A 14333-nucleotide genomic window follows, 5' to 3' on the forward strand; every position below is an offset into this window, starting at 1 on the left:
GATAACTAACTTATACCAGAGTCGCAGTGGAGGTCGACCGGATCGATGCAGCCGTACGAACAGAGGTATAAGCCATGACGGTACTTACAGACAAGCAGTGGAGGTCGAGCGGATCGATGCAGCCATACTTGCTGAAGAACTTACCGAGATCTACTCTACTCCTACTCCTAAGGGGTGACCGGAGCTGGAAAAAATAAGTAACCTGTATTGGATTGATTATGTATTTTTATAATAGCCGGGGTTTGATATTTATACCCGGGACCTACGCATGACTCCTATCTAAGCACGACTCACCACAATCTTTGACCCTAAGAGAAAATATTTCTAATTTAAGATAACTTGTACTCTAATCTTTTCCTTTTTGTAGAGTCCAACATGCTTTGTTCCGGCGTCGATCGTAGCCTTTGTCGTTATCTGCTGGCGCTACCTGAAGAAAGCCGATTCTAGTGTTGCATTCGAATCAGCTGGTTCCGATCTGCACACAATTGATTCCTTGATGACATGATCTTAAGAGCTTTCGAGTCCCTGCGACTCTTCTTCCAAATTTTGGTGTAAACAAATAGATAAAGTAAGTGGATATTTGTTGTCTTCAAAATCAAGTTGATATCCAAATATAAATTTAAATTTGAACTATTCGATTCATATACATATATAATACGTGTGATGTTTCCGGCGAAATATCAATAGATTAATATAGTTTTTATCACTATTAGAGCTTGCAGCAATTAAACAAAATGTAACTAAATTAATATATATAACATAGAAACTTTTATCAAATCCTAAAGTTACAAACATATTTTTTTATTAAATTCTAAAGTTACAAATAAAAGTACGTTACATGCACTAACACGTTACCCTCTCACCTAACAGGCATACACGAGCTAATAATATGCATGCATGTCACGTATCCACTCACCTAAAATGCATACACATCGTCTTCTAATTCCTTCCATTCAACCAGAGAATTCTCTATAATAATTCGCAAATCTAAATCCGCTAATTGTTCTCTAATAGCACCTGCTCCTGTTGCAATTTCCCGATTTCTAAATGTTGCAAAGCCTGGGGTAGAAAAAAAGGGAGAAATACTGTGGTTACAGGATGAAATTTCATCTTCGAATAAACCCCGTAATCGTAAGAAAGTAGGTTTTTTAGCGTTGGGCCTAGCAAAAGAGAAATCACCATATACTAGGCCCTCCAATTTCTTAAGGGGTTTATTTAAAAGATTTGCAATATAACTAGAAAGACCTTTCAAATACCATACAAACACGCACATGCAAATCATATTGCACATAAAACTTTAATGTGCCACGTTAAAAAATTTGCATACACACGGTAAAAATCAGGTCACGTATCCACTCTCACCTACAGTAAAGTAGGTACACACGCTAAAAATTTAATGCAAATCAAAATATATCAAGTCCAAAGTTATAAACTAAAAAAGATTTACCATATCTCTATCAGATCACGGATCTATCAATCATATCTCAGAAAAAGATTTTCTATACCTAAAACTTTTCTTATTTATCCTATTTATAAAATAAAAAAATAATAAATATACATTTCATCTATTACCTCCTACGAGGTAATAGTTCATCGTGACCGTCCCATCAAAATCAATGAACGGCTCATAGTTATTTGGGGTACCGCAGCAAAGCCTAATAATGAAATATTCTTTTCTATAGAATACACATGAGAGCTACTTGCAACACCCTAAACAGAAAGAGTACATATTTGAAGTAAGGGCGTTGCTAGAGCGTGCATGTGCAGGATTTGGAATTTCAGCGCGCACACCTCCTCACATAGCAGTTTTTAGTCGCAAAAAAACACAGCAGCACTTCTTTCCTAACTACTACACCCTCGCCCCCGTTACTGCCCCACCGTGGCGAGCTAGGGTTTCACCGGAGCTCCACGGCCATGGCTACAACTACGGCCATGGAGCTCCAGTGAAACCCTAGCTCGCCCACGACGCCACCTTCATCCCCCCACCCCCGGCGCCGCCATGGCCACCGCCGCCACCATGGCCGGAGCTCCCGCGCCCCGATCTGGCCTAGTCGCCACTGCCACTGTCAGCGCCCCTAAACCGCCTGCCGGCCATCCCCACCGCCTGGCCAGCCTTCCTCCCCCCGGCCAGCCCCTTCTATGCCCGCTAGAGTTAGGGAAGATAAGGGGAGAGCTCGCCGGAACCCTAGAAAGTAGATCCAGCAGCAGGAGGAGCGAGGAGAGAGAGAGGAGGAGAAGACCTACCTAATGTGGATCTGACGTCGCCGTTGCCGGATCCGCTAGATCCACCGCCGGATCTGCCAGATCCGCCACCGTCGACGTAGGATCCGTTGGATCCACTACTGCCGCATCTACCGTGGCCGTGCGCGAGGGAGGCGCGTGGTGGGGTGCGAGACCGGGCGTAGGGCGCGAGGGAGGCAGTGAGGCGCGGGGCGCGGGGAGGAGGTCGCTGGGGAGGTACGGTGCTCGCTGGTGAGGTTGTTGCCAGAGAGAGAAAGAGAGAGGGAGAGAGAGGTGTGCGGGCATGTGCGGGCGGAGGTGGAAGACCAGAATCCGAAAAACACTTTTGACTGTAGGTAGTTGTTTCCACCGTAGATGACGGTCAATGGACGATGGATTCGGTGTGCATGCGGGGATGCATCTACGTACACGCTCAAAAAGTAGTATTTGGGTTGAAGTAAACATTGACAAACAATATTATATATATATATATATATATATATATATATATATATATATATATATATATATATATATATATATATATATATATATTAACACGGTTATCATGGGAATTGAATGGGCAAGTAGTGTGTGGTTTGGGAGGATACAATAAAGGTGGTGTGGCTTCGATGACAAAGGGGACAATCGTACCACACTACAAGACTGTATGAAAAATAAAGTGAAAATGGAGAGAGACATGGGGATCTTACATGATAACATGTGGATTCCACTATTCTTAGTGATTTGTTAAAAAAAATTTTGAACAATGCCAAATGAAGTTACTAAGGACTATAAGATGATAAAAGCATCATTCCTGGCAAACTTTAGAAGATCAGAAAAGTGGGTATTTAGTCTATGTTCCAAGAACATTTTAGACCACAATAGATTAGCATATCTATTAGTGTACCTTTTTTGTAGTCTCGGTGGTATCCCAATTAAACCTGTGCATAATATGCAAAAAAATAGGAAACCATCATAAAAAAGAGGTTGAATCGTTGTCACAACATTGTATATGAATAAAGCCATATATGTCATGAATGATGACAATAAATTCCTAAATAGACATTCATTGAAAGATAGAATCATATCGAAATTATGGCGTCACTAAAATTTTAAAACTAAACATGGCATCACAAACCTTATTGCATTATTTAAGTTAAAAGTATAAATCCTTTACCCTAAGATTGTCGAACTGCAAGGCTTTCCATTTTAATCTATCTTAAAATGGGATTGCAAAATTGTACTCATCCACAGCTTGATGTGTGGCTCCACACCATCATCGTTGTCATCAAACATGTTGGTTCCTCAATTTCTGCAGGGACAAAACAAATATTTCCTTATCGACGATGTGCGTGTTTGCGCGTGCGCGTGGGGCTAGTGTGTGTGTGCGCACGTGTGTATGTGTGCGTGTGTGCATGTGTGTGTCTCTCTCTGTGTGTGTGTATGTGTTTGTGTATGTTTGGTAACCTACACATGCTTGTTTTTATCTAACTAATGCTCTAAGATTGGGAAGATGTTATTGGGCAAAGTGGCAAACTAGAGAGGAGGGCCCGAAGGGCCCCATCACACTACACATAGCATCTCACAATGGATTAAAATACAGAAAGGATTCATCTTTGTTCATCTTAATAGGGTATAAAAGCTGACATACCTTATTAACTTTCCTCCATCATCGCATAAAGCACATAAGCTATCATTACCATCATCAGAATTATCATCCTCATCACATGTATGCTATTCATTATAATTATCATTGTCATTAGTGTAATCAGAATCATCATAGACATCATAATCAGGATCATCACTACGATCGTAATTAGAATCATTGTCGTTATCATAGCCATCATAATCACTACCACTGTCATTGTTTCTTGTCCATGATCCATCATTATCTATGAAATGTACTTTGTGGCTGACATCGTGGGCTGTCAAATCAAAAGAAGCCAATAATGAAATATTTTTTCTATAGAATAAACATGTGCAGGATTTGGAATTTCTGTAAAGAGTACATATTTAAATTAAGGGCATTGCTAGAGCGTGCATGTGCAGGATTTGGAATTTCCGTGGGCACACCTCCTCGCACAACAGATTTTAGTTGCAAAAAACACACAACAGCTCTTCTTCCCCGACTCCGGCTTCTTCGCCCCCGCCGCCGCCACCGCCCTACCGCGGTGAGCTAGGGTTTTGCCGGAGCTTCGCGGCCGCGGCCACGGCCACGACCACGGAGCTCTAACGAAACCCTAGCTCTCCCACGGCGCCACCTTCTTTCCCTTCCTCTCTCGCCGCCAGCGCCATGGCCGCCTCCGCCACCATGGCCAGAGGTCCCCCGCCCCGCCCAGGCCAGCTCCCCTAAACCGGCCGCTGGCCATCATCACCGCCTGGCCGGCCTTCCTCCCCCAGTCGGCCCCTTCTATGCCGCCGGAGTTGGGAAAGATAAGGGGAGAGCTCACCGAAACCCTAGAAATCAAATCTAGGAGGAAGCGGAGTGAGGAGAGAGAGAGGAGGAGGCCTACCTGGCATTGATCCGTTGTTGCCACTGATGGATTCATCGTCGCTACTACCGGATCCGTCGGATCCACTACTACATCCACCATGGCCGCATGCGGGGGAGGCGATAGGGCACGTGCGCGGGCGCGAGCGCAGGTGTGGGGAGTCGGTGGGTCATGGGGAGGAGGTCGCCAGGGAGGTGCTCGCTGATGAGGTTGAGAGAGAGAGAGAGAGAGAGAGAGAGAGAGAGAGAGAGAGAGGTAGAGGTGTGCGGGCGGGTGGGGTGCGGCCGTGTAGGCGGAGGTGGAAGACTAGAGACCGAAAAGCACTTTTGACTGTAGGCCGCTGTTTCCACCATAGATGAGGATCGATGGACGATGGATTCGGTGTGCATGCGGGGATGCATCTACATGCGCGCTCGGAAAGTAGTATTTAGGTTGAAGTAAACGTTGACAAGCAATATATATAACACAGTTATCATGGGAATTGAATGGGCAAGTAGCGTGTGGTTGGGGAGGAGACATTTCAATTTGAATGGGCAAGTAGTGTGTGGGTGGGGGGATACAATAATGGTGGTGTGGCTTCGACGACCAAGGGGACAATCGTACCACACTACAAGACTGTATGAAAAATAAAGTGAAAATGGAGAGAGACATGGGGATCTTACATGATAACATGTGGATTCCACTATTCTTAGTGATTTGTTAAAAAAAACAAAACTTTGAACAATGCTAAATGAAGTTACTAAGAACTATAAGAGGACAAATGCATCATTCTTGCCAAACTTTAGAAGACCAGAGTAGAGATTGCTGGTTCAAGGGAAAGGAAGAACTCTGCCGAAGTGCCCAACGCACTTGCGCACTCACCAGTCAGGCGGGAGCAGAGCAGAGCAAGCTGCGGCGCAGCGCAAGCCGGGGGGGGGGGGGGGTTAGAAAGGCGAAACGTTGCGTCCGGCGGGGGGTTTTGCAAAGTAATTGAACATATATAAACAAATATGACCATGTGATATAGCATGTAAAATACAATGGGTTAGGATACTCCGGTTCTTGCCTTGGATATGATACTTTTGGGTTAGCTTTCCTCCGGTTCAGGAGTGTGTTCTGGTCACCTCTTCCTTGTACACCACTTCTCAGAGCCTCCTTGTGCTTAGGTTCAACGTACTTTGTTCTACATGTTATACAATGATGCATGTCACGAATGTATGAACACATGTGTAAGCATGACAACATTCAAGCCAACCCGATATTGCAATATAAATTATGAAACAAGTGAATTTAAGACGACTTAACATTTTTAACATTCATTTTTTACTTTATTTCACAATAAAATTGTAAGCTAACATACAAAAGGGCATACAATGCATTTTAAGAATTATTCCTCTTAAGGAAAAGCTTGAGATTCCTTCCTTGGTGCTCAACTAACTTACTCATTTTCCCTAAATGGTTATCTGGTTACACGTTCCTAGAAAAGAAATAGGGTCCATGATTTATCGAAGGCTCATCCATTTACTCTGTTTTACTAGTAGAAGCAATGATCTAATCAAGCACTACACTGGTATATGTATTATACTAAAGCATGCAGGATGCATATACATCACCATGAGGAAATGCATGCATGACTAACGACACAGTAACATGTGTGCTCACAGATTCCTCTCATACACTAACACTGCGATTCCCTGTATGTCTGACAGCTGAGTTAACCTATACTAGTACTCCTTTCCATTCATACGCTCAGTCACAGTTCTGTGATCAATAATCAGAAATCGGCAGGGAGCTGCTGCCATATAAAAACTTCAGATCGACCAGGCTAAGGCAAGATTGAAGTTTCCTAGGACCCATACAGGACAGTACGAATATATTTCCCATGCTAGCAGCTTCGCCGGTGACAAAACAACCTACGCAGCGATTCATATCCTTCTTCCCCTAACCCACAAAACATTCAGCAGATGGTACCGTTGTTGTTGCTTGTTGCTGGGTAGGCACGTGATGCAACAAGGAGGAGCAGGATCTCTGGATGATGATTCGTGCTGAGCCTGGTAGAAGTAGATCAGAGTAGGAGGGCTTGCTGGTTCAAGAGAAGGGGAAAGGAAGAACTCTGTCCAAGTGCCCAACGCGCTCGCGCATTTAGCAGCGGGAGCAGAGCAGAGCTGGCAGCGCGTGTCCGAACGAGTTGCAGCCTTGCAGGGCGCCCCCGCTCGGTAAGCGTGATTTCAGGCCCATGAATACGACTGGACCAGCAAACCTTTCTATTCAAACAATAAGATTACAATCTCTAACAAACAATCCGTCAGCCGCTGACTTAGCCGTCAGAGAATAAAAAAAAATGCAAAAGAACTGAACAACAGAGATAGAAACCTGCCTCCAAAGAGGAAGGTCAAGTGATCTCAGGCCTCAAAGGTTCTAGGCTCGCTGGAGCCTCGTGGGCTTGATCCGCCCTCAGCTCTCGGCCGCCGTCGCGCCAATCACGGAAGGGAGAGGAGAAAGTGAGCAAGGGTTTCTAAGGTTTCCGTTTTGTTCCAAGCTCAAGCGTCTGTAACCATCTTATCAAGATGAACGACTGATACTGGACGGGCCCTGCGGGTGTGTGCGCGCGCATAAGAAATTGCGGCCCAGGCCCAGGACTTTGGGCTCGGACCCCGAGCTGCAGCGCGCGTGGCCATCTTATCAAGATGAACGACTGATACGGGACTTTGCTGCTCAATTTTAATGTTTTTCATTGTTTTTTAGCATACGGGCTAAACAATAATAGGCCTAATGAATATGGACATAATGAATAATGTTTTAGGCTTTTTTTTCTTCCAGTGCATTAATTGTTGTTAATGTTTCTCAGCGGCACTGTTTAAATAAGTCATAATGTTTAATGAGTTATTTTGCACCATAATTTTATTATTTTGAGATAATTTTAGCCCGTTAGAAAATCAGACAGCATTTCATTTTTAAGATAATGGCCGCTTGTGGGGCATAATTTAATGGTAATGTGGCACTAATGATTAAGTTTTGCCTAAGAAAGTTATGGTTGTTTCTTACTTTAATTTCTGGGCAAGTTAATATGGGTCCCCTTTTTTGTTTTCATGGGCCAATTTTTGAGCTAAGTTTAAGCTTATCATTTTCAGTGCATCTCATTATTTTTAAGAGAATTATGGCACTGTCTTATGTATGATGTTTAATTTTGCCCATATAATGATTATTTCCGCTGCTAAGTTATGGTTATTTTTCTGGTTAGAATGGAACCAACATATATATGCATATAAATTAAAAGTTGTGGCTTACCAACTTTTAATTTATATGCATATATATGTTCACAAGTTTATGTTTGGTTTCTTTTCCGTTTCCACCCAATGGTGATGCGAATCTGAAATGTCATTAGCTTGTTTTGAATCAGACCAACGTACGATTTCATTCATGCATGACATAATGTGAATATACCCTTAGTACTGTTGTTTAATTTATTTTGAGTCGGAACTATGTCCTTCCGAGATTATGGATAGAATCAAAGAGATTCCTCCGGACTAGACCAACTTCCCATTATGGAAAGGGGGAATTCAATTGGCTCTCTTAGTTTTTGAGCTGTAATCATGCCATTTGTTAGCATGCTCCCACCCTTCCGACAGGAGAAGGTGATTATGATAGCGGCTTTTTCTGGAGGGTTAAAGAGTTTGTGGATGATAAGCGTTAGTGGGAGCACTCAAATAGGCTATCGCTCATGATCATGAAGAAGCACATTAGAAAAAATAACTGACACTGATAATGTCAAACAGCTCCTAGCCACGGGCATCACCACTATAGATTGGATGGGCTCTAGCCATAATTCACCCACTTTGTCAGCATTGGCAGGATGACATGGCCACCAAGTCCTTTAGGTACCTGCAAAATAACTTAACGGCAGTGTCGTGAGTATGCAAAGTATGCAAATTGTACTACATAGGACTTACCCAATCTATAAACAAAGAAGTATGCCCTTTGGCATTAGCGAGGAATAAAAGCTGAGTTGCATTAATAGCATTTTGCATAAAGTAAATGTTATCTATCAACTATATATAAGCATAGCAAGGTATAGCATATATGAGCATTAAGCGTAGAATGGAGCTCGATCTTCCACGAGTCTTTCATCGTCACATCTGCTTTGAATCTAGGAGTAAGAACAACCAAATTTGTTCGAAGAGTTTAGGCATTCAAAGAAAACTCTACAGAGGACTAGGACGAACCTCCATACCCATGTGCCCAGGTAAGGATTGTCTCAAGTCCCTAACCTTTCACAAGTGTGGCCAAATCACCCATGAACATATAGCGATGGGCCAAGGTATAGGTATTGGCTTATTCTAGCTACCACGCGCCACACTCCGAGCCAAATTCACTTGATTACCCGGTCACCACAAGCTACTTGGCTTGTTACACCCATATATAACATGTGGTCTATAGGGGGTTACTTAAAAAAATTACTAACTATCTTGGATGGATACCCTATACCAGTGCTGCAGGACGTTTCGTAGTCCATGAAATACCCACGCCAGACAATGTCCATGTCCGGTGAGTTCACGCGTGGTAATTGAGCTAGGAAACTGGCTAGTGCCTCTCAGCTGTAAACCGAACCAAATTCGATCAAAACTTGTTCAAATTGAAACCAAAAGATCTCAGGTTTTGAAGGGAAATTCATAAGATCACGTGACATCCCATCACAAGCAAAATCCCATTCCAAAGATAGAAAAAAGGTTAATTTCACAATCACTCATCGCTCACAATATGGGCACATATCAACCATGTGTTCTCATATTTACCAAAGTTGAGATTCATTTTTTTCAAATTCCAAACTATCTCCGATAATGGCCGCCCTATATATACCAAAGTTGCAGTTGATCTTGACAAGATCTTAAACTTTGTTGATGGATTTTTTTTTCTCATTTGAGATTATTTAGCTATAAAAATATTCAATAAGTTTATGAAATGTTAATACAAAAGAATAACATTATTCTATACTCTCTCATAAATGAGTATGTAGTGCAATGGTAGAGATTTGTCATGCGAGGCTAGAGATTACTATGGGTTCAAATCCTAATAAGAGACATTCTTTTAAAGTATCTGCCCATCATGAGGTCTACATACCGTACCATAGAATGTCATAGTCGACCTTTCTATTTTGATTGAAAAGAATAACACAACAAGATGTTCTTAACATATTTTAGTTAATTAGCTAGCTTACTTTATTTCACTAAGTAGAAAAAGGTTTTTAGGGGCGGTTGGTAAACCTCTGTAGGGGCGGTTTTGCCAGCCGCCCCTATGAAAGGTGGCTAAAAATCACTGATTTGTAGGGGCGGTTCCCAGGCCGTCCCTACAAATAGATTTGTAGGGGCGGCTGGTGTTATCAGCCGCACCTACAAATCGATTTGTAGGGGCGGCTGGATATTTAGCCGTCCCTACAAATCAATTTCTAGAAACCACAAAAAAGGGGTAAAAAATAGCAAATTTTTTTTAACCGAGGAGGTCCCCACCGGCAGCCACACACACCCTCACTCTATGATTGCAGCATTTTTCACCATTTTTGCACGTCGGCCGGGATTCGAACCGATGACCTCTCTCTCGTGCGCCATCTCCTCTACCACTACACCTCACATTCACTTGTGTCCACAATCCATTTTGATTTCCCATGTATTATACAAAACTGAGCATAAATTAATTGTTTGAGGCCCTAAACTAATTCAGATGAAAAAGTTATCAACTATAAAGTTTTATAACTTTTCAAGATCTACAACTTTCATTTTGGTAGTTTCTCCATCCGAGGTCACTTATAAAATTTGAATTTCAAATAATAGAAATTCGAACGTAGTTTTCCATGACAAGATGGTTTCAAATGAGAAAGTTATCAAGTACAAAGTTTCATAACTTTTCAAGATCTACAACTTTCATTTTTACTGTTTGTCCATCCGAGATCGTTTAAAAAATTCAAATTTCAAATTTTTGGAAATTCAAACATAGTTTTTCTTGACAAGATGATTTCAAATAAAAAATTTGTCAACTATAAAGTTTCATAACTTATCGAGATCTACAACTTTTATTTTGGCTGTTTCTCCATCCGATGTCGTTTACAAAATTTAAATTTCAAATTTTAGAAATTCAAACGTAATTTTCCTTGACAAGATGATTTCAAATTAAAAAGTTGTCAACTATAGAGTTTCATAACTTTCCGAGATCTACAACTTCTATTTTGATCATTTATTCATCCGACATAGTGGTAGTAACATTGTTCACAAATGTTACATATCCCTCTTATTGTTTATGAAACTATAGGAGAGAGATTTAAATTTTGTGAACAATGTTATTACCACTTTATCGGATGAAGAAATGACCAAAATAAAACTTATAGATCTTGATAAGTTCTGCAACTTCTATGTTCATGATTTTTTCAGCTAAAATCAATTAGTGTTCCAAAATAACGTTTGGCCTTCTCTATGTGCTCCTCTAAATATTGTTCCTCTTTTGCCCTTCTTTTTTTTCTATTTTTTGGGCTGTCGTTGTTTTTTTGGGAAATTTTGACTTTTTTATTTTATTTTTTTGATATTTTTTCTTTACTTAGGAGCGCAAAAGAAGTAACCACAGAAAATATGAGCTGAAACAAGTGAAAGACGTGGCCTGTGGAATTTTAAGAAAACTTGCTCAAAATCAACAAAAACCTTGTGACCACGAAAAGAGGATCTTGTGACCACTTTTTGACCAATCTAAATTTTTTGAACCCCGATAAGTCGGGGGATGGACGGATCTGAAATTTTTTTCTGATCGATTTTGATATATGGAATGTCAAAATCGGAGTTCGTATGCGAAAACTAGACCAGTTTTAAGAATTGGCTCCGAATTAGAGGACAAAATAGGAATAATAATTTCAAATAGTATTTTCAAGTAGTAAATGATCTCAACTGAAAAAGTTGTCAACTACAAAGTTTCATAACTTTTCGAGATCTACAACTTTCATTTTGATTGTTTCTTCATCCAAGGTCGTTTACAAAATTTGAATTTTAGTGCTTACTTTTTAATATTCGGTGTCCATTTGTAGAGGCACTTCATTGTTGAGCCGTCCCTACAAATCAATTTATAGGGACGGCTGGATATTGAGCCGCCCCTACAAATCAATTTGTAGGGGCTATTGGATATCTAGCCGCCCCTACAAATCGGGCCATTTGTAGGGGCGGCTGATAACACCGACCGCCCCTACAAATTCATTTGTAAGGGCGGTTTATTTGACAACCATTTGTAGGGGCGGCTCTATCACCAGCCGCCCCTACAAAAATTTGTCCCATTGCTAAAAAACGTTTTTACGTAGTGTTTTAACGTCAAGTATTCAAAAAGTTGACAATAAACACTACTGGATTCAGGTTCTTTGCCGAGTGTCTGAGACACTCGGCAAAGGTCAAATTGCACTCGGCAAAGAACACACGGCAAAAAATTGATCGGCAAAGCCCTCTTTACCGAGTGTCTTTCATCGGGCACTCGGCAAAGGCTTTACCGAGAGCCCCGGGGGCACTCGGCAAAGAAAAGCGACCGTCACGGCGTCGACCCCGTTGACGATCGCTTTGCCGAGTGCCAACCCTGCAGGCACTCGGCAAAGATTTTTTTATTTTTTTAAAAAAATTCTTTGCCGAGTGCCCTCTATCCGGCCCTTGGCAAAGATATTTTATTTTTTTTCTAAAAATTCTTTGCCGAGTGCCCCCTGGCTGGCGCTCGGCAAAGTTTGATTTTTTTAAAAAAAAATCTTTGTCGAGTGCCCTCTGGCCGGCACTCGGCAAAGTTTGAATTTTTTTTAAAAAAAAAGTTATTTGCCGAGTACCATGGTCATGGCACTCGGCAAAGCTGGAAAATGGTTTTTCGAGTGCCCATTTTTCCAGCTTTGCCGAGTGCTATGACCATGGCACTCGGCAACGGGGTCCTTTGCCGAGTGCAACACTCGGCAAAGTGACCCAAAACGGCAATTTTTATTTTTTTTTATATTCCATCATGACAAATAAATTCATACAAACATATATCACATATATATCTCATCCATCACATATATATCCCATTCATCACATATATATCTCATACATCACGTATGTATCTCATCCATCCACACATCCATCCACACATATCACATCCATCACAATATATATCACATATATAATAATAAGTGTTCAAGTCCATCCAAATAAATCCACAAGTCCATCAAAGTCCACAAGTGCATCACAAGTCCATCATTAAGTGAACAACAAATGAAAAAAATACAACGTGCACTCATCTCGGCCACTGCGACTATGGTGAAGGCCTAGCTCCATCATTCAGAGGTGCATGAGGTGGATTATTCGAACCACCGTCAGATAGAGACTGCATAAAGGAGAAAAGATTACATGTGAGATAAGATTATTTGGATAGCTAATCTAGGAAGATAGAGGCCATACACGCAAAGCACAAGCGGAAGTAAAAAACTTTCATACTCACAGGAGTAGCTACAGCTGCAGGACGCGGAGGCGGGGGTGGAACCAACAACCCAGCTGGCAGAGAGAAACCCACACATTGCCCAAGCCCTTGTAGGAACTCCATAATGTCCGTTAGCCTCTGTGTCTGGGCTTGCCGCTCGGCCCGCTCGGCCTCCAGCTGGGCCGCCATCCTCTGCTGCCCGGCCTACAGCTCCTAACGTTGCCTCATTTCTTGTTCTAGTCAGGCCTGTAATATTTTACTCCAATGTTTCAATAATGCAAAGCTAATTAAGGTATGTAAAGATCAATGTATGACGAGTAAAATAGGAATAACCTCGAGTGCGTTGACCTAGTGCTGTGCAGCTGTCGGGCGTGTGCGAATGGCCGGGCTCTCGCTCGTGCTCCGTGCTTGGACCTAGGAGAGAGAGGGAGTAGAGGCCGTGTCGATGACGTCGTCGCCAAGCCAGAACCGTCCATGCTTCTTACCTTGCCCCGCCCTCATGACGGTCTCTCCATCGAAGTCCTAGGTGCTCAGATCGTGGTCTGGCCCATGGAGCGACCTCGCCACCTCAGTGTACTTACTGATGCGGGTGTGGATGCTCGGGTTCGTGTATGCCTCGGGCGGGTCCTCTAGGTTGAAGGAGACGTCGGACGTCGCCTTGCCCTTATGGGCCATACACCATGCCTAGAAGTCCGAGCAAGCCTAGCCACTATGTGACGCTGACTACGAGAAAGACAGCACAATGATTAGAAATCAGGCAGAACTGAGCGTCATAATAGATAAATGAATTCACGTACCCATCCTTGTTTGTATCTGGCGAGGCTGCGGCTGCCTTGATGGTGTGCTGGACCTTGCATCTGCAAACGACGGTCCCAGGCATCCCTATGTATCTTGAGGTACTCCTCCGTGAACCACCTCTCCACCATCATCGCCTAGCACTCGAGATATGCTTGGCACCACCAGGGAATCATCTACACATCATCAAGTATTGGACATATAAGAAGATCAAATTAAACCAACTTAATCTCAAAATGAATCAATATTGATGTTCTTCATTTACCTCAAGGTACTGCTCCCGGGTTAGCTGCATCTCTCTTGCGTCTTTCTTGGTTTTCCTCTCTTCAAGCTTCGACCCATAGTAGGTTATGATGGCCTAGATGCACACCTCGTGATGCATGTCGGTGA

Source organism: Miscanthus floridulus, chromosome 8 (genome assembly GCF_019320115.1).
Source record: "Miscanthus floridulus cultivar M001 chromosome 8, ASM1932011v1, whole genome shotgun sequence".
In the NCBI taxonomy this organism is placed as follows: Eukaryota; Viridiplantae; Streptophyta; class Magnoliopsida; order Poales; family Poaceae; genus Miscanthus; species Miscanthus floridulus.